The sequence below is a fragment of the Pteropus alecto genome, unplaced genomic scaffold (assembly GCF_000325575.1).
Source record: "Pteropus alecto unplaced genomic scaffold, ASM32557v1 scaffold121, whole genome shotgun sequence".
Classification (NCBI taxonomy): Eukaryota; Metazoa; Chordata; class Mammalia; order Chiroptera; family Pteropodidae; genus Pteropus; species Pteropus alecto.
This window is the reverse complement of record NW_006434369.1, coordinates 1317607-1331867: the sequence shown is the minus strand read 5'-3', so window position 1 is coordinate 1331867 and position 14261 is coordinate 1317607. Positions and strand designations below refer to the sequence as shown.

The 14261-nt window shown below is 36.4% G+C and overlaps 1 long non-coding RNA gene across 8 annotated transcripts in view; it reads left to right on the top strand.

The window, feature by feature from the left end:
• Positions 1-14261, top strand: part of LOC102887488 — a 366742-nt gene that overhangs the window by 298946 nt on the left and 53535 nt on the right. The window contains exon 6 of one of the 8 annotated variants that reach the window (XR_003045539.1): positions 2111-2219. The exons of the other annotated variants lie outside the window; for them this stretch is intronic. This is a non-coding gene — a long non-coding RNA (uncharacterized LOC102887488). The remainder of the gene's footprint in view (positions 1-2110; positions 2220-14261) is intronic. 8 annotated transcript variants of the gene reach the window in all.

The window sequence follows — 14261 nt, the reverse complement described above, 5'->3', positions numbered from 1 at the left end:
GGAGTCAGGACAGGATTTGAAGGGTGGGAGATTAGTGTGATGAATTCAGCATCCGTCCATCCATCTGGAATGTTGAGACTGTGGAGGATATAAATAGGAGGTTTAGATTAGGGATGTCTGACTGGAGGAAGATCAGGATGCAGGCAGACTCAGAGATACTCATCTAGAGGATTAAATGCTTTTCTGAGCCCCCAAGAATCTACCCAAAGGCCAGTCTTCTGATGTCCAGTCTCTATCTCACCACAATGATCCCAGAAGTGTCACTTCCATGTGGCCTCTCACTGCTTTGGCCTCTCATACTGGTATGAGATTAGAAATTAAAAATTCCAGCCTAAACCTCCCAGGGCTCCAAAATGAAAAGATTTTTTTCATGAGTTAGGCTATAAAAATAGCAAGGATTCTTGAGAAGGGTTTGTTTTGGATGAGTACCAATTTACCAAGTTGTATGTGTGTGTGTGTGTGTGTGTGTGTCTGGGGAATGATTATGGCTTCTGGAACTTGGTTCATTTCTTTCCCATTGGTGAAAGGAAGAAGTTAAACTTTAGATTTGGTTCTATTTCCATGTCCAGTGAATCAGGAGAGTTAGCTCCATCTGTTACTCTATTGCAATTTTGCCGTGATGTTGTGGGAAAATGTGTCATATTCACTTCCTCTTTTTTTTTTTTTCTCATCATCCTTTTCTCTTATTAAACCAGATATGGTGCCATTACCTAATTGCCTTGGGATAGTTTGAAGTTTAAGGGGAGCTGGGCGGGGGGGAGTGGCATTTAGCTATTCCTGAGACAAGCCCAGAGTGTTAAAATAAATCAATAATTCAAGGAATCACTAGCCCTTAAAAAAATACTTGTAAATTGAATAAGATTAAGATAAACGTGTCTTTAGGCAAAGCTAATCTTATCACACACAGAAGGCAGCCTGTTTTCTTGCTGGATCACTTCCACTTTATATTCTCACAGGGAACAATATATTAAGTACAGTATTTAGAAATATTTGTTGAATCCTACTGTCTGATTTTGGCAAATCTTAAGGAAAAAAAGAATGTATCTTGGACTGCTTGAGCTTTTCTGGAAGGATATAGGAGTTTTCTCAGAGAGGCTGGCTTCACATTGTGGGAAACACTAGTTTAGAAGATAACACTGTTAGAATTTATATGTCAGAAGGCATTTAGTTTTCTTTAGGTTTTCGGAGCAGCCACAGTTGATGTTCTATCTCTCAGGATCTGAAGAAACCCAAAATGCATGCTAGTCTTCCCTTTTGTTGGTGTCATTTCCTTTCAAAGGGTACCCTAGCCTGTAACCCCCTCATCCTGTTCAAGCAACAGGCTGAGCTCACCAGCACCAAAATATCCAGCATCTGAAGAGAACATGTGGGTGGTAACAAGTGAGCTTGGTTGAAAGATAGGGCATTATGAAGTGAAATGTCTTCACTGGGTAATGCTTTTTTCTCTTATGAAATGTTGAAGCATCAACATTTTGGCAAAATCTTAAGCTAGTTTTATGTAAATGTGATGATATCGTATGGCATCGCCCAAGTAATTGAAATTTGTGATGAAACTAAAGATGAAATATTTAGAAAGTAATGGTATGACCCCTTTATGTAAAAGTGTGCACTATAATAGAAGAGCATTATTATGAGAAATGTAAGTGAAATAAATTCCTTTAGTTTAAGTTTCTCAGCATGTATCTGACAAAATTATTTTCATAAATGTTATGCAAGGACTTATCTTACAGCCCTATTTCACTGGTTGCTTAAATGTGAAATAGATATATCTGACCAAGTTCTGTTGCACTTTTTTAGCTTGTAATTTTGGGAGACCGTTTAGCCTATAATTTTTCATCTCTAGAAAGAAAGTAAAAGCATCACACCTAGAGAGGTTTTTTTTTTTGAATAAACATTATTTTAGAATAGTTTCAGATTAACAGAAAAGTTACAAAGATGGAAAGGGTATATTCATATGCCCTTCACCTGGTTTCCCTCATTGTTGACCACATTGCCTCACTATGGTATGTTTGTCAAAACTAAGGAGCCAACACTGGTACTTGATTAGTAACTAAACTCGAGTTTATTTGGACTTCACCAGTTTCCCCCTAATGTCCGTTCTCTGTTCCAGGGTCTCATCCTGGAATCCATATTACATTTAGTTGTAATGTCTTCTTCGACTCCTCTGATCTGTGACAGTTTCTCAGACTTGTTTCTGATGATGACCTTGAGGAATACTGGTCAGTATTTTGTAGAATGTCCCTCATTTGTGATTTGTCAGATGTTTTTCTCATAATTAGACTAGGTCATGGTTGTTTGAGAGGAAGATCTCAAAAGTGACTCACCGTTCTCAATATATCATAATCTGGGATATATACTGTCTGCATGGCTTATCACTGTTGATGTTGACCTCGATGACCTGATAGAGGTCACGTTTGCCACGTTTCTTCACTGTAAAGTCACTCTTTTTCCACCTTTTTCATACTGTCCTCTTTGGCAGGAAGTCAGTAGGCATAGCTCATACGGTTGTTTTAAGGTTCACATGAGGTTATAAAGCTCTTAGCACAGAACGTAGTAATTATAAAACACTCATTATAAAATGTCAAATAACTGTTACCATAGTTGTTGCTTTTCCACTAGTCCTCTTCAGTACTTAAAAGCCAATAGTCTTTAGAGCTGCTTCTTCATAGTTATACAGTTCTGTCATTTATTGATGATGATCAAAAAATAAAAAATGAGTTCTCACAGAACTTTCAAGTGAGATGACTGTACTCACAGGCACTTTAGAATGGATGTAGATGAATTCATTCAAGCATTACCACTGATAGACTATGCTAAATTGGGATCATTAGCATCTGGTCCTATTTCAAGGGATGGTGTCAGTCATCAAGGATGAGCACAGAGATGTGGCAGTAGGGGGAGAGGGGTGCTGCCTAGTCTTGGGCTGACAGGGAAAAGAAAAGTACTTTGGGAGCTGAGCCTACATTTTTTTCCCTTGTTCAGCTTTGATGGCTTTTAGGTAGAATTTAGAGTTCTTAGAATAAACTGTCTCAGCACTTCTGTGTAAAATGAGGACCTTATTCTGCAACCTGAAATGCTTCAAAGCCCCTGCAATTGTTGCTAGAGTAGTTCACAGAGCCTAGATAATAGAGCCTGGAGTCCTGTGTAACTGTGTTGGTAGGAATAAGTCGGAACAGCTGGTTTCTTGTACAGATACAGTTTGGCCTGAATTTTTTATTTAAGTCTCTCCATGTATCTAGTAAACAGTAAGCAGTATTCTAATGTTACTAAAAGCCTCCTGAGCCTCCTTCCAATAAGTTTCCTTTACTCTTTCTATTTAAAATTTCAGAGTATAGAGTAGGGTTAATGTATGAGAGAAGGAATGCTAGGGAAATGTTTCTGAACTAGAGAAAATAAGGTTCCACTTATATGTATTCTTTCTCATTTGACCTTCAGCTTCTCTCTTAGATAAAACATTTTTGGACTGTTTCTTGGGAAAGCAGATTTATGCAGAAGTTCTTTTGCTGTTTTGTATGTACGCAGTGAAGAGAGAGTTATTCATATTAAAATGTAATATTCTGACCCTGAGTACTTAATGGTGAGGAAATTTGCCTCTGCATTAAGGGTAGGTAAGTGATGAAATCTTTTTTTGGTCTTCTTTAAAGGACTAGCAAGGAGATTCTTTCCTTATATCTTTGTGAGTTCCTGTCTTAACAAGTTTACTCGAAGCTCTGCCCACCATTTTCTGACCTATAGAGAACTTGGGAAGCACTCGAAGTACAGAGATGGCATCATTCATTCATTTATTCTATTATCTTTGTTATTTACAACAGAAAGAAATTTTTTACTTAACTTGCCAAATTAACCCTGGGGTGTAAAGAAGTAGGAACTATCATAGATATATTGTCCAGTCTCTCTCTATTCTTTCGTCAAACCAACATTGAGTTCCCTATCCTGGGGGCTGGGACTATAAGTAAGAGTAAGGTGAGATTTATGAACCTCAGGAATCAAATAATAGTCTTTATGGGCGCTAGAAGTTTGTTTTTTTGTTCTTTAAAGCCTTTGCAAGACTCCTGTGGTCATCAAGGATGCTCCCTAATGTATCAGCTGCCCTCCTTGGGGACACAGGAAAGTCACACTTCCTTTCCCCCTTTGTGATTAGGCATGACCATGTGACTGGCTTTGGTCCACAAAATGTGAGCCGAGGTCACATATGTTGCTTCCCAGATTGATTGAGTCACTGTGAGATTTGCTTCATCCCTCCCACCTACCTTAGTAGAAATACACGATGAGATGAAGCCTGCAGAATTTGGTCTTTTAGGGGCCCTGGTGGAAAGATCTCCTGACCCAGGTCGGATACATAGAGTGAGCAAGAAGTAAGCTTCAGTGATTATGAGTCACTGGGGTTTTGGGGGTGATTGTGTTGCTGTAGCATTATCAGCCTGTCCTGGCTAATGCAGTCAGCATTATTATCTCTTTAGAGTTGCAGGAATTAAGGCCTAAATGCTTGTGCTGTGGAGGGGATATTCACAGCTGTGATGGTGGCAGCAGTAGGAAATCTTGTAGTTGCTGTTACATAAAAAACTGGGTGTCTTTCTAAGAGGCGTAACCTACATTTCAGTTATAGTTGCTATGTTTTTTCAAGGCGATTACATCCTTTCTAACACTGCATGTATATTTTCAGCAAATATCTTTACATAATGGAGAATGATTCTAAAGAAGGAAAAAATCAAAGTGTATACACACATACACACATGCATGCGTTAAATGTTAACTTACTCTCCCAAGACTCATATGAGAGATTTTAATGCCAAACTCCTGGTTGAGTGCCAAGAAGAACTTCTTGGGTGGACATAATGCTTAATTTATATTTAGGGTATTTCCATTACTAAATCACAGAGCTTGTAACATTTGAAAAGAGAAGGAGGGGATGGAAAAAGAAAAAAAAGGGCCCAGAGATGTGGTTGACAGTATTCTTTTTAATTTAAAGCCACCTGAAGGCTTCAGTTGAATAATAAAGTAATCCCCATATGGTTTCCGTTCTTTCAATGTTAGAACCTCAGAAATGCAATCTACTTTTAGCCTTGGCTTCTGCTTGCCTCTTTGTCAGGCTGAGAATGCTTCCCGTCTGCTCGCTGGTAGGAATGTAAGCAAAACTCTATTCTCTTGGGGAGAGTTCCCAGGCTGTACTTTCTACGTGGGCAAGTTGGCTCATTTGCAGGGAGGACATACTCCTCCAGGGCACTCTTTTGGATAGACAGGGCCAGCTATGACTTTTGGATAGACAGGGCCAGCTATGGGGACCACACTGAAGGTGACTTCATGCTTAATTAGTGAGGGAGCCTTCCTAATAGCACTTTTCTCAACCTTCTTTTGTTCTCTCCCTCACAATTCTGTTTACAATAAATTTTCCCCCTAAAGAAAAAAAAATTATTCACTCGGGTTTGGTTGTTTTCTCTTGAAATTTTTGTAACCTCCACAGTCTTTAAAAGGGCAAATTACTCAGGAAATCCTAAAACTTCAATTTAGAATTATTTTCAATTACTCGTTATGTACTTTCAGTACTAAAATTATTCTTTCTTATCCTGTGTAAATTTACTTTCCTCCTACATTCATATGAGTTCATGATATACTCAGGAAGTTTATGAAAAAACTTTTTGAGAAACAGTTTTATGGTATGATGCTGGAAATCCATTTCGACCATGTACTCTGGGTTGTGTGTAACTATTCCTATCTGAATTTGTAAACTCCTACACCAATATCATTAAAATGCCTTGAGATAACATTGTTGTGGCTCAAAAGGAAGCTGTCTAGGAAGTCAGAAGATAAGAATTTTAATGCTACTTTATTGTGATGGTGTCACTATTTAACTTCTATACCTGTTTGTCCTTTCAAAAAGGAGGGGGAAAGTAGTTGGGCTAAAAGGGGTCAAATATGTGGTGACAGAAAAAATCTAACTATGGGAGTTGAACACACAATGCAGTATATATACATATACATATACATATATATATACACCACACATATACATATATATACACACATATACATACATATATATATACACACATATATATATGTGTGTGTGTGTGTGTGTGTGTGTATATATACACGCCTTACTGCTAAATTGTACACCTGAAACTTACTGGATTTTGTTAACCAATGTCACCATAATAAAAAATAAAATAAATAAAAAATGAGATCAGTGGTGCTCACTTTTCCACTTTTCATGGAATTGCAAAGTGATTTCTTCATACAAGGATAATCGAGATAATAGTTATAAAGTGGCCTCAATCTTTGGAAGAAAAGTCCTACAAATTATAGGTAGGTGGAGGTAGAAGACAGTTTTAAAATCGTAGAACAAAAGAGCTTGAAAACAACTCTTTCAGTTGACCAGACAGTACTGTTTGAACACTGTTCCCTTTCCACCAAGCCAGCATTTTGCGGAGGTTCCTCTGGCATAGCCGTTGCATCAGTTTCCTCTTAATTCAAAATGAGAAAGTACATGCTGAGTACAGAGGCACTGTAAAGATGCATTCATGCCAAAATGGGCCTTCATGGTTTTCAGAAATCACTGTGGGATCTACTATTCGGATGAAAATTATCAGGCCTGCAAATTAAATGCCACAGTGTCTTGTCTCCTGCACAGTGTGTCCCCAAAAGGTATTTCATGTGTTTCTGGTAATGCCTTCCATAAACTAGACTAACATATTCCATGTGATTTTTTTTTCTTTTTGCTTGATTTTTAATTGTCAATTACTAATATAGGGACTTTGAATCAACGTCAAACAGAAAGAAAACCAAACACAATGCTGGCACCAATCCTAATTGACAGAAATGTCTCTGTGTCCTTTATTTTTCCTCAATACAAATTTTTAAATGTGTGTATCACTTAAAAACAGAACTCTTCTGATTTCTTCAGATAACTTTATCATACATAAAGATCTACTTCATGAGATGAACATACTGGCAGCTTATCCTTTTCTTTAACTCTCTGTATCCTACTTTTCAACCTGTATAAACTGTACATTTATTTTTACATTGCTAAAGTTGTTAGCAATTCTATTCTGTAATTATTACGAAGTCTCTCATGTTATGTATTCAGGTCGATACTAAAAATTGAAAACCAGTAACCAGTGCTCATGCTATATTTATGCAAATAATGTTCATTACAGGGCCAATTAAGATGCTCTGATTATATTCTTTTCCAATTCCGTGACCCCTGTGCCTCTCTATGAAAGGGGTCAAATGCAGACTTCTTACCTAATTTTATCAACTCATTGAAACCATACAACATTCAGTTTGCTTCAAACTTGGTTTATAACCTTCTTATACAATTTGTTAACCCTGAAGTATTTGATCTTTGTTTTTTCTTGATGGGAGAAGAAATACAAGCTTTTTAAAAATTGAATTTTCTTTCTAGGTTCATTGTTGTTTTCTTTCATTAAACTTTTGGGATCTCTTTTAATCTTGGTGTTCTCAAATTTCGTCATGATGTTTGGGTCTTATTAATTCTGAATGGTGCTTGGAATACTCTGGAAACTACATCTCCCATTGGCCCTGGGACATTTTCTTTTATTATTTTGATATATTTTTCTTAGGTTTTCTCTGTTCTTTCTTAATGGAACTCCTGTCAGTCAGATGTTGGGTCCTCTGACTTGATCTTCCACATTTCTTATCTTTCCTTCACATTTTTCATCTTTCTGTTTCTGTTCTTATGTCGTGGGAGATTTTGGCTCTGTCTTTGAACACTTTCCTTAGTGTTTTTTAGCAATACTTTTTTTTTTAACTTTTAATATCTTGTTCTTTCATTTCGGGGGAATGTATTTTGAAATACATTAAAACAGTGGTATAAAGCACTAGTATTCCACCAGGAATTCATCTATCATGGAGATCTTCATTATAAAATCAAAATTCCCTGTGGATATTCAAAAAGACATCTAGCTAGAATTACCATCCAGTTCCATAATGACGACTTAGGGAAGCAATATGAGTTGCTCATTGGCTATCAAGTTTGACTTTTACCTTACTAATAATACATACTGAACAGCGGCAATATTCAGAGTGAGAGAAAAAACATAAAGTTATTGCCCTCAAGGAGTTTATGGTCCAATTAAAAGAAAAGACAAAAGCAGAAGAATTTTAAGAATACAGAAATAAAACTCCATAGTGCCAGATTATGTAGTACGGAGTTTTAAAACAGAGGGGTTTTTTTTGAGTTTTTTTAGACTAAGGTGAAGCTCTGTGTACCCATAATTTTTTCTATATTACAGATTTTTTTTTAATCTATTGAGAGATACAGAAAGTCAAATTGTTGTATTAAGGCTATTGCTTTTGATACATATATTCATATTCCACTTATAGAACCACCTATCATCTATCACGGGATGAAATTTACCAAAATCTAACTAGCAGTGGGTGTTGTAATTAAAAAAAAAAAAACCTGAGTAACTTAGTATGTGTGACAAGTGATGTTTTATTATTTAGCTTGAATTATTTAATTACTATTCTGCTACCTTTGTTATTCATTGATGTTTATGAGTAAATCATAGTATATTTATATGCTAAAGATATTTTCTTTTCCTCTTCCTCTCCCTCCCCCGCCTCCCCTTCCTCTATCTCAGCTCCCTCATCTATTTTCTCTCCCTCTTTCACCTCTTCAGTCTTACTCTCAACAATACTGATAGAAGAATATATTCAGTCCAACCTACACCTGAATATTTTCTACACATCTTCTACTCAGTATTAAGATGATGTGGGATTATTTCTGAAGTGGCTGGTTGTATATTTCATTTACTATTGGTCAGAGACAAGGTGGTGTTACTTTTATTAACATTAAGGCCACCTATTCTTAGATGGTAGGGAATGTGAATGTGGCTTTTGTTGAATTAGGACCTGAACTGGGGAGTAGAGGGCCCTTGTTTGTACTCTTGAACTTTTTCCTGAACACTGATTTCTACGACTTGTTCAAAGGCTATCTTGATCTGGAGTGGGAGGACCACATTTAAGGACTCAGATTCTGAACCTGGCGTCAGAGTGAGACTTAATTGAATCAGCTCGTCATGGTGTTACTTCTGTTTTGAGAGCTCTCTACAAAAATATACAAAGACTGACAATTTCATTCAAAGAAAACAATAATCGGCCCTACTTACTATATCTAAGTTTCCATCCCTAAAATTGTTTTTTAGTTTTAAAATTTGGCTGTCAGTATATTTTGGCTCAAGAAGACTCAAGAAGAAATATTGCACTATTTAGAATTAGTCATTATGTTAGTCAGTTTCCCATCAATGAAAATATGTCTGAAAATATATGTATTTATTGATATTTAGAGTAAAACTATTTGAATAGGAGTTTTAGGATGAGACACTAGGTTATAGCTAGAATAGTAGGATAACTACTCTGTCGTTGAGTGCTAGGAGTTTGATATTATGCTGTAATACGTACATTTCTAGCATACCTTGTTTCACATTTAAGAGAGAAAAATAGCTCTTTCTTTTGTTCCAATAGAAATGCCTTAAGCAATTAGGTAATCAAAGCCCGAGGTGAAAGTATAGTCGAATATAATGCTCTTGGTTTCTAGAGCACCCTCTGGCAGAAGGCATATGGCATAAGAATCATGGAAACAAATTGAATTCAATTGGACTTTTTAAATTAAAAAAATAGAATTATTCATTCGGGTATACTATAAATGCGTGAAAATCTGTATCAATATCTTTGGATTTCTTTGATTAAAACTATCAATATAATATAGGGCCTCAAAATTTTGTATAAACATGTTTCTGTAGTACATGCCACTTTATGTCACAGTATTTGTAGGATGATATTGATGAATTGCACGACTGCTTTTTTCCCAATTGATAATAAGAAGGATTTATCACTCTTCTTTTCAAGTAGGCTCAAATTACGATAAGCCAACTAAAGTGTTCAAGAGAAAAGTGGACTTCTCTTTTCTCTCAGAAGCATATGTCTAAATATTAGCAATGGGAAGTGAAAAATAGGAAGGAAAATTGTATAAGGATTGTTCTGGGAGCATTCCTTATGGTCAGAACTGAATGAAGAGCTCATTTTCATTCCCGGCTCTCTATCTGCTCTGTCAGCGGCACTAGTATCTGGATCTTTATCAGGTTACTGCTGCTGGTGTCTACATTTTCATTTATCTTGGCTGCCATTTAATTAAAAAAAAAAAAAAAGACAAATGACAAATGGCCAAGGCGAGGCTAGGAGTGCAGCTGAGCTGAGAATGGATGTCTCTTTATTAGTATAGGAGTCTATTACATCACTGTGATGTCTGTGATGGGGCAAAGTCTTTTATACAAAGCCAGATTCCCAATTCTTGCTTTCTGAATTTTTTTCAACTTTTTGTAATTTTTTTTAGAAATTATAAAAACAATAAGAACACTGAGATCCTATTTTTAGAAGTTGGTCACTTTCAAATAGTCTTAAGTGCAAAGACGCCTCTGATGCCATGGAGGAGGGAGATAAAAGAAGGAGAAGGTAACATTTCTTTGGGCTTCTCAAAAACAGAAAACTTTAATCAGCTCTTTTAAATTATATATCGGACTTCTATAAAATTCCTTTTAGAAAAATATCTGCTGAACAGATTTTGAAGAACATTGTTCTAGGCCATCATAAATTCTGAAACATCCTCCTTCTTCCAGTATCCCAGTGTGGAAAATTGTTTTACTACTCTTTGTACAACAAATTTTTGAAAAGCATTTCAACATTAATCATAGCTGGATCTAGGTACTTAGCACATCATGCTTCTCTTAATATTATAAGTGTTTCTGCTACTGGGTAGGTGTATGGTTAGGTTGAGGGACAGATGCATAAGGATGGATGAAGGAAAGATGGACGGACAGATGGAAGGAAGGAAGGAAGGGCATATAGTTATTTCCATTTGTCTTATTACTTTATGTCCATGTATATATTTTTAATTATTTGATTATTTTTCTTACCACTTAGGATAGGAATCGCATCTTGCCTACATTTCACTACGTCATATGCAGTTACAATGATAATGAATTCCTTGGTCAGTCTTTTATGTATGTATTGGCCAGTTATCATTCTAGATGCTAAGGATTCAACAGTAAGAAAACAAAAAAATACCTGACCTCTTGGAGCTTCTTTCTAGTTGGAGGAAAAAGAGTAGACACTGATGTGAAATAATCATTGGGTCAGTTAATGATAATGCTGTACAGAAATATAAAGCAGGAAGAGAAGGGGGTGACTCATTTATATCCAGAGGTCACTGACATATGCACAAAACCTGAAGGAGGTGAGGGAGGGAACTTGGTAGATCCTTAGGGGAAGAGCCTTTTATGTAGGGGGAGTGGTAAGGACAAAGGCTTGATGCAAGAGTTTGTTTGGTTCATTGTAAGAACAGCAAGAAGAGCAAGGAGATGATTGCTATGAGGTCAGGGGGTGGGGAGGACTCTGGCTTTTACTTTCTTTTATTCTAAGTGAGATGGGAAGCCATTGGAGAGTTTTAAGCAGAGGAAAGACATCTAATTTAAAAAGATGATTCTTATTTTGGTGTTGATCATAGACTTTTTTTTATATATAGTTTAGTGCAATAGCAGCCATAGGCAATATGTAAACAAATGGCTATAGCTGCGTTCCAATAAAACTATTTAAAAATTCAGGTGGTAACTGGATTTGGTTTACATGCCATAGTTTGCCAATCACTGAAAGACCATTTGTCAAGTGGTTTTAAATTGTAGCTAAAAAGGGGTGACACTTGTGCCTATCAATTTTCTCCTATACCACACCCAATACCAGCTGCCATCAATTGATAATTTTTTTTGCATACCCCCTCTTTGTATAACTTATCTGTTGTCACATCAAAGCTATGGATATACTTTAATAAATGTCTATTGATGATTTTAAAAGACTTGTCTACTAAAAGGAAAACTAGGGGTATATAGGTTCTCTGCATCAAGGTTTCTCTATCGCTTTGAGGAATGGGATGTCCTGGACAAGGACTATTCTTTCTGTAGTAACTCCTTGGAGTAAGTATTCTGAATCTGCTTGCTGTAAGACCTTTATTCCCCACTCTCTCTTCTGATTGGTTCATCCCAGAGCTGTCCAAGAGAAACTTAGCGTGGTCCTCCAATGCAAACCACCTCAAGAAGTTGAAAATTTCTACCAGCCACATGAAAAATATAAAGAGAAACACGTTAAATTAACATTAATAATATTCTATTTTAACCAATATATCGCAAATATTATCATTTTAATTTGTAATCATTATAAAAATTACCAAGATATTTTACATTCTTTATTCATTTGAAGTCTTCAAATTCTAATGTGAATTTTACAGTTTGGACTAGTCACATGCTAAACACTCTGTAGTCACATGTGGCTAGTGGCTGTCATTGGATAGTGCAGCCATGTAGGTATAGGAGGAGGTTCAGAACTTGGCCTTTCCAGCTGATAAATATCCTCCTATGAAACACTAACAACACTGATAACCTAGCAATAATTTTTAAGCTAATATGTGAAATTAATATACTTTTTTCTTGAAAGATTATAGATATGGACCACTTTAGAAATGTTGGAATCCAAGTCCTTATTGCTGCCCGTAAGTTTATCAGCAATGATTAATAGCAAAGTATCATATAAGGAGGACTTCTAATATTCATTCTAGTTCCCTTTTCCTAAATCTTATTTTCTTCTTTTAAATTTCCCAATATGATTATGGATAACTGGTTATAAACATTAAAATAGCAAAAGTTAACTTCCTTGGCTATCTCCAATCCCGCTTTTCCCCCATAGCTCAACAACTGATTCCAAGGTCATTTGGTAAGACTTTGAACTGTGTGGACTGTACCTTTTCCCCCTTTGAGGGGAATCTTCTGTGTACTCTGTCAGTTATTTCAATGTGATATAGAACTCAGAGGTGGAGGCTGCTGAAGGCCCCACCTATAAATACAGCTTTGTAATATTCATTCTGTACAGTTTAAATTTATACACATTTACTTATCTGTAACTGATCTCCCCCGTGACAAAGTTATCTGGCATTGGCTTAAGAAACAGTTTTATATATACTACAAAACACCTAAATTTTAACATTACATTTAATTGACATATGAGAACATAAAATTTGGGAGTTTGGGGAAACAGCAGGGAGGCTATAAATAAAAATCTACAGAGCTGTTTTATGGAAAAATCTGAGACAGTGAGAAACTTGCAGCACCATGACAGGCTCTTCCTATGGCCCATAGACCAGGAAAAGCAGCATTCTTCCTCACTTTACCAGAGACTGCCATTTTGGCTTTATCGCCTTGAGGGTTCCCATGCCATTGTGGGAGTGCCCACAGTGGTGTTCACAGGGATTCTCACTGAGAGAATTGGCTATAGAATCTGAGGAAGGAGGTGATGATAAAAGCTAGGAAAATTTGAGTTATCAGAGGTTCTGTAACCACACCTGCTTCTATGTGGGGATACAGCCTGGGTATCCCCACATAGAAGGTATACACATAAGGTATACCTTGAGGTATACACATAAGCAGTTATATCTTGCTCGGTAGTTCTTTTCAGGCACAACCAGGCAATTGAAACACAATAGTGAAACAGTGGACAGACACGTTCCAGTACTCACAGTGGATGCCAGAATCATGGGTAGTACTGAATCCTGTATATACTGTGTGGTTTTGTTTTTCTTTTTCCTATACATCCATACCTGTGATAGTTAATTTAGGGACAGTAAGATATTAATAATAGAACAACTATAAAAATATACCATTATAAAAGCTATGTGTATATAGTCTCTCTCTCAAAATATCTTCTTGTACTGTACTCACCCTTCTTGTGATGACGTGAGATGATATAGTGCCTAAGTGATGAGATAAAGTTGAGGTGCTCAGAATGGCAGGCAATTTTAAATGTATAAATTATTTATTTTTGGAATTTTCCATTTAATATTTTTAGACCACGGTCGACTGCGGGTAACTAACTCTGTGGAAAGCAAAACTGTAGATAAGGGGTGCAGGGACCACTCTAGTAACAGTAAGTTATAAAGAGATCATTCCTTTTCCAAGTCCTTGTGGATTTGGAGATACAGTCTTCATCATTAAATTTGACCTTAGGCCAAGTAATTTCAGTTTCTTTAAGAAAGGTGGTTGGCAGAAGCTGAGATGGATGGGGCCACCTACTTTTGTTATTTTTTGAAATAGAACATTTTTGAATCCAGTAAAAAAAAAAATCAGTATTATTTATATTCTCATAGTACAACAGCAACTTTTAGGTATCACCACCTCTGGTCACACACTATTCTAAAATGC